Here is a 6575-nt window from a genome sequence, read left to right as displayed (position 1 = left end):
GCCTGCAGCCAGCCCCTGCTGCACCCCCCTGTCTGCAGCCAGCCCCGCACCCCCTTGCTTGTAGCCTGCCCCTGCTGCACCCCATGCCCTGCCTCCAGCCCCACACCCCCTGCCGCCACCAGCCCGTCTCCAGCCAGCCCCTGCCTGCAGCCAGCTCCGCACCCCCTGCCTGCAGCCAGCCCCTGCTGCACCCCCTGCCCACACCAGGCCCGCACCCCCTACCCTGCCTGCAGCCAGCCCCTGCTGCACTCCCTGCCCTGCCTCCAGCGCAGCACCCCCTGCCCTGCCCGCAGCCAGCCCCACACCCCTTGCCCTGCCTCCAGGCAGACCCTACCTCCAGTCAGCCCTGCCCTGCCTCCAGCTAGCAATGTATGTAATATACAATTTTATTTTATTTATATAGTTATGGAAAGTAAATAATACATGGAAGAAATAAAAGGGCGTTTTTTACGTGTTTTTTTTTAGTCATCCCTGTCGGGGCCCCGCCTAAAATGTTCAAATTGGGCCCCGCACTTCCTAAAGCCAGCCCTGGGGGGTTGCATAGGAAGCTAGTTGTACTCCCTGATCCCGAGCTGCCCAGGCCAGGTGCAAGTTAGTTACTTCTCTATAGCTCTAACTTAGGCCAGTGAAGGATCAAGTGGAGTAGAGCTCTTTTCCCACCACGTCACCCAAAGTCAGACACAGAGGCAAACTGGTGTTCAATTAGCAGAGTCCCCCACCTCACACTACTGTAACTCTCCATGCAAGAGTGGGAAATAAGAAAATTAAATGGAAACCAAAAACAGAACAAAAATTGGCAGTAGGGCTTCATTTTAAAAGCACAAATAGCCATGGGTGTATTCTGCTCTCCGAGAAAAGCTGCGCAGATACTACTAAATGCTTAGAGGCTCTTTCTAATTTCAAAATCTATGACCATGTGAATGCCTAGGGCCAGGGAGATAGGATAGTTATTATGGGTAGATTTTTCAAATTGTCTAAGTGACATAGGATTCTAAGTCACTTCTGAAAATGGGTCTTACAGACCCTTTTGAAAATGTTACCTTATGTCTCTATATTCGTCTCCAAATAAAGTGAAACTTACTGCATATACATCTATGAACAACATACAGTGTTTGGGTTTCTGGGTGAAGCTCTAGTAATTGACAGTGGCAGTTGCAGTCTTCAGGACATAAATATCCAGTTCTTATGTAATTATAAAGTGAACAATAATTTCCAGCATAGCTGAATACGAGTGGCAAGTAAAATGCTCCCTGTATATACCTGCAAAACCTACAATAAGGGCCACTTCTAAGACACAAGCCCCTGCCTTGCACTTTAAAATATCCCTGGGGTTTCCAGTACTGTACAATTTCATTCAGACCAACTTTCTACTTGACAACTGATTTTTGCTAGCTCCTTGGGCGGTCCCTTAAGACAGGACACCGTAGAGTGTAAAAGCCTAGTGGGATCCATCAGGATGAAAGATGCTATTTATCCATAATTTCTAATTATCCATCTCTATGAAATGTAAACAAAACTGAAAATGCTCAGCAGAAGTTTGCAGGATGCTGCCTGCGCTACACATGCATATTAACACCACATGAAATAATCATTGATTCAGAAGAATGATGTACTGTAGATATTAATGTAGTGACTGGAATTAACGGCAGAAAACTGACAGTGTCTGCACTAACAGAACAGGCAATCCCTAAAACGACAGCAGCAATTCACTGTGGACGTGCATAACAGATTGCATTTAATTGCACTACTTCAAAATCTATTGCCAAGGCTGACTATAGAGAAGAGGTGGCCATTTCTTTTTGATTTGTTGGAAGTGCTCTAGAAGCTATAAAATCTAAAAGGTCCAGGTGGCATTTCAATGAGTGATGCAATGGTTAGAGTAGGTCACCAGGAGCTGGATTCTTGGTTCAACATCTGGCCCCGTCATTTACATTGGGAAAGTCTCTTAACATCTGTCTCTCTATTTACTCACTGTAAAATAGGTACAATACTGCACACCTACCTCAGGGTCGGGGAGGGGGGATCATGAATTGTTTTGACAGGTTCCAGTCAAGCATAATACTAAATTACCTTCTATCTTCATTGTCTTTAATGGGGGTTGAAGGCACTCAGCAGCAACACATGAATGACCCCTAAGGATAAAGTATTATTAGGTTTCAGTTGCCTTAAAAGACAGTCTAAGCAATTCCTCACAACCTTTGTCTGCAGCTCTGGATGTTGTTAACTATAGGAGAGGCCAAGCAGTGTCGAGGCAAGGGCCCATTTCCAAGGCAATGGCTGAAGTGTCCCGACACTGGCTATGCAACACACAACAGTGTGTCAGATCTTAGCCACTTTAAAAGTGATGCCAGCAAACACAAAGTGGGATGGCTCCTTTTATGGGCATGAAGGGGAAAAGGAAAAGAGGTCAAATCACAACTGAAAAATAGTCCCCTCCCCCCCCCAAGAGTGATAGTGTTTGTGTTCTAGCACATACCACAGTGCACTGACCACAGAACTTAATTTATTTTGTAATTTACTATTTGTTAAAGAGTGGGATTTGAGCACATGGGAAAACAAAGCCCTCTCTTTACCCACAGCCCAGAGACAACATGGCAATCCAAGCTTCCTCACACAGCCCAGCAGCCTTAATCTTGTTCTGAAAGAACAACTTCTTTGGCTGAGAGAGGGTTCACACTCTCACTTCATTCAGTTCTCTGTTGATACTGCTGATTCACCTCATATAGTTACCAAGAGCCACCAGCTGGTAACTGCCATATGATACCAACAACCTGGGCTTGGTTCAGTATGGAAAGCTAAATGCACTAACTCCTGTTACCAGTGCCTTGAGCCCTCCAGTTCCTACTCTGTGTCTTAGTTTTTAATAGTACAGTCTGACAATCTGCTTTCTTCCCCCCTGACACATATACACACTTGGTGATTCTTAATCTGGTACTTTTGCTGCCTGTAGCAGTTATTATCATAGAATATCGGAGTTGGAAGGGTCCTCAGGAGATCATCTAGTCCAACCCCCTGCTGTAAGCAGGACCAATCACCCTCAGGGATTGAACTCACAACTCTGGGTTTAGCAGGCCAATGCTCAAACTACTGAGCTATCCCTCCCCTACCAGCCCTTGATGCTGGGTTACTGGAACAGCCTTGGCAGTCCCTCACTTTCCTCTTTCCCCTCCAGAGTCCACCATGACCTACATGGGCAAGCAGCTGGGGCTAGAGTCACCAAGCTGAGCTCTCTTCAGCCTCCTCTAGTTCCCTCCTCAGAGCTCTACTAACCCTTTTTCAGTTAGCCCCCCCTCTCCAGACAAGTCTATCCAGGTCTTCTGTCTGCCCTCCGACTCCTTTACCATTCCCAGATCTCCCTCTTTCGAGAGCCACTCTCCTATCACCTTGTTCAATCCTCCGCTGAAGCTCTGCCCCCTCTGGTGATGTCACCAGCCTCAGCAGTTCTTTCACGCAGTGTATTGATAGAACATGTCTTGTGTGAAATTCAATTACTCGTGTTCTGTAATCCTCTTGATGGTACAGCAATTGGTACATTACTGCAAGTTTGTTAATTAGTAGTTCAGTTTAAGAGACAAATAGTGTGCTAAAAAATAAGTTGGTTTGCAAGACAGGCAAATAACCATCCCTTTCCATTTATTACACTGTCACCATCTCTCCTGCTAACACAACCTCTGCATTTAATCCATCACCAGAAAGCAATAGTTGAGAAATAGACGCAGAAGATTGGATACCATCATGAATCTGCCATTCGGTGTCTGCCCTACTCATCCCAATGTATTTTGAGCAATATCTTCTAGACGTAGGGACTAACACTAGAGCTATGCAAAAGGAAGGACTTTTTCCACCCAAGCCATTATGCAAAAGATATGTAAGTTAGAGGCAGTTTCACATGGAAAAATTAAAATTTCCATGGGCTGTTTTTCACATCAAATCATGCAAAAATTAGTTTTGTACAACAGGAAGCCAACACAAAGGTGTGTCCTATCTGTACATATGCAAACATATAGTATTTATTTTTCTGTTAGGATTTCTCACCTTCCCATATCCGTGCCCATTTTTACAGTCTTACTTCTCTGTCTTTGCACAGTGCGGATTCCCTCTGCCTGCTGCCCCATTTCTCATCCTCGCATTTCATCATTAGGTTTTGTCTCAAGCTCTCCTGAATGCAAAGCCAATTATGCTAGGGCTCAAGCCAATCCATTTGAGCACTACAGTGTCCAAGTGGGTTTAAAATATGGGAAAGGAAGTTCACCCGTTCTAGTGTCCTTAGTCATTTCACAAATGACACTGTATAAAAGGGAAGAATGGGAAATAACCCGCCCTGTGTCTGCCATGAAAATGCAAGAAGAGTATGAGTTTGAGAATCACTCAACACTCACAACCCCAGCTATAGTCAATGGGAATGGTAGGTGAACTCAGCACCTCTGGACCGGGACCTAAGTTTTATTTAAACCAACAGGATGATTTCAGGATAGCAAGATTTTTTTTTTAAGCTTCGTTGTAAAGTGTCAGCTGTTTTTATTTCTATGCTGTCCATTTGATTAAACCCGTAGCCATTCAGTCAAGCTTTCCCGGTTTGCATATCTAATCTAGTCATCCAGGTAGCAAAATTATGGTCGTGTACCAAATATAAATCCATTCTCAACTGTCAATTGGACAATAAATGACGCAAAACTGTTAAACCTAGTCATGAAAGAAATGTAATGGCTTGCCTGGCTCATCATTTCATCTCCTTAGAAGGGTCAGTGGTGTGAACGCAACTAAGCCATGCAATGGCCTTTATTTTAGCCCCTTAAGTGCTGGGAGGTACCGCGGGTCTTTCAGTGCTGGATCTACAATATCCCTTTGTGCACAAACATCCCATCCTTTTGAATGGATGTTCAAAACGGAAGGAAAAGTACTGCTGGGACATAGGCATATTCTACCAACAGTAAAGAGTTTTGTGAGTGCTGGGGTTGGTGAGTCATTTTACTTACAAACCTTAAAATAATATTGACTGCTGAACTTGCTGCACAGTTCAGTTATCACAATTAGTTCTGCACCAGAGAGAGGGCCTGATCTAACACCTAATGACTTCCATGGGAATTGGGTCAGACCTTAAAAGCCTGTGGCTTCAAAAAGGTGACACACTGATTTTCTTGAAGTATGCAATTTTTTTCTAATCCGCTGCATTTTTTCATTTTAGTGCCTCTGCTCACTCCCTCTCTGTCCAGGTCAGATGGCTGAGGTGACTATCCTGACATCAAGCTAGCTTTACGGCTCTAGAACCCATGTCTCTAGGAATATTAATGTACCATATAAACATTAATTATGCCTCCCAACTCCCGTGAGGAAACAGAGGACTAGTATTATTATATATACTAACAGGTTCTAAACTAATTTAATTTGGGATGTATAAGATGTGCCTGTGTGCAGAGTTTAAAAGATCAAGACCAGGTTGAGGATTAACCCTTTAAATGCTAGCCTTACAAAACAAGCAGAAGAGTTACACCTCTTCCCACTAGAGATGAACTTGAGTCAAAGTCTGGACCAAGAATCTTATCCAAACCCAAATTCCCACAGAGTTCAAGGTTATCCAGATTCAGTGATGCATTTTTTCCCATTATAGAGTTAGGCACAAGTCCTGAAGTATGGATCCAGAATTGGATATCAACTTCAAAGCTCAGAGGGCTCAGTTCATCTGTACCATTTGGCCTTCTCTTTCCTTTAAGTCAAAAATACAAACTTAGTCATCTTGGTTTATAGAGCACCGTTCCTCCAGTAGATCCAGATTTTAAGGTGCTTTTCAGGGTAAACAATGGAAAACATGAGGGTGGCACATTCACTGGCAGTTTTTACAGACAGGTTAGTGAAAGAATGTGGATGGAGACTGAACCACTGTTCCAGATTAGCACTGAGGCATTTTTGTGGGCCATGTGGGGAAGCTTGTGATGCTGGTGTCTAAGTAACAGAAAGCTTCAGTACACAGAGTTGTTATGCCTGTTCTTCTCATGAGCCCCAATTTTTCGCTGCTTCTCTCCCTCTCACTCACAAACAGTCCTAATTCTCTCTCTTTTTCAGTAATGCAAGTTTGTTTACAATGCTGCAAAGATACTAGGTTTAGTCTGAATTCTGGAAAAGTTCCAGTAGTAGCAAAACCCTTAAATGAATTTCCTGTAAGTTTAAAATACTTGAAACCTTTAAAGATGCAGTGAACTGGTTTTCTCCATAAGGAAAAAAAAAAGCACTTAGCTTTTAATCTTGACATAACCTTTACTTCTCTATAAAAATCATTTATACTGCACCATAACAGAGTATCTTAGAACAGCAACACATGGAAATGGTTAAAGACCTCCCCCACCCTTTATTTATTTATTTACTCTAATGCATGCACATAGCCACAGTGGTACAAACTGAGCTGCCAAAAATGCTAGAAACAAAAACCAGACTATTAAGACCTTTGCCCCCTCTTTCATTATTTCTTAGCATTTTGCTATGTCCTAGTCATGCAATTCTCTTCTTACGCATTTCTTTTGGCCTTTATATAAAGCTGAAGGGTCAAATTACACCTCCATTTATATGGAATGCCCCAGGTC

Source organism: Trachemys scripta, chromosome 9 (genome assembly GCF_013100865.1).
Source record: "Trachemys scripta elegans isolate TJP31775 chromosome 9, CAS_Tse_1.0, whole genome shotgun sequence".
Taxonomy (NCBI): Eukaryota; Metazoa; Chordata; order Testudines; family Emydidae; genus Trachemys; species Trachemys scripta.
This window is presented reverse-complemented; position numbering follows the sequence as displayed.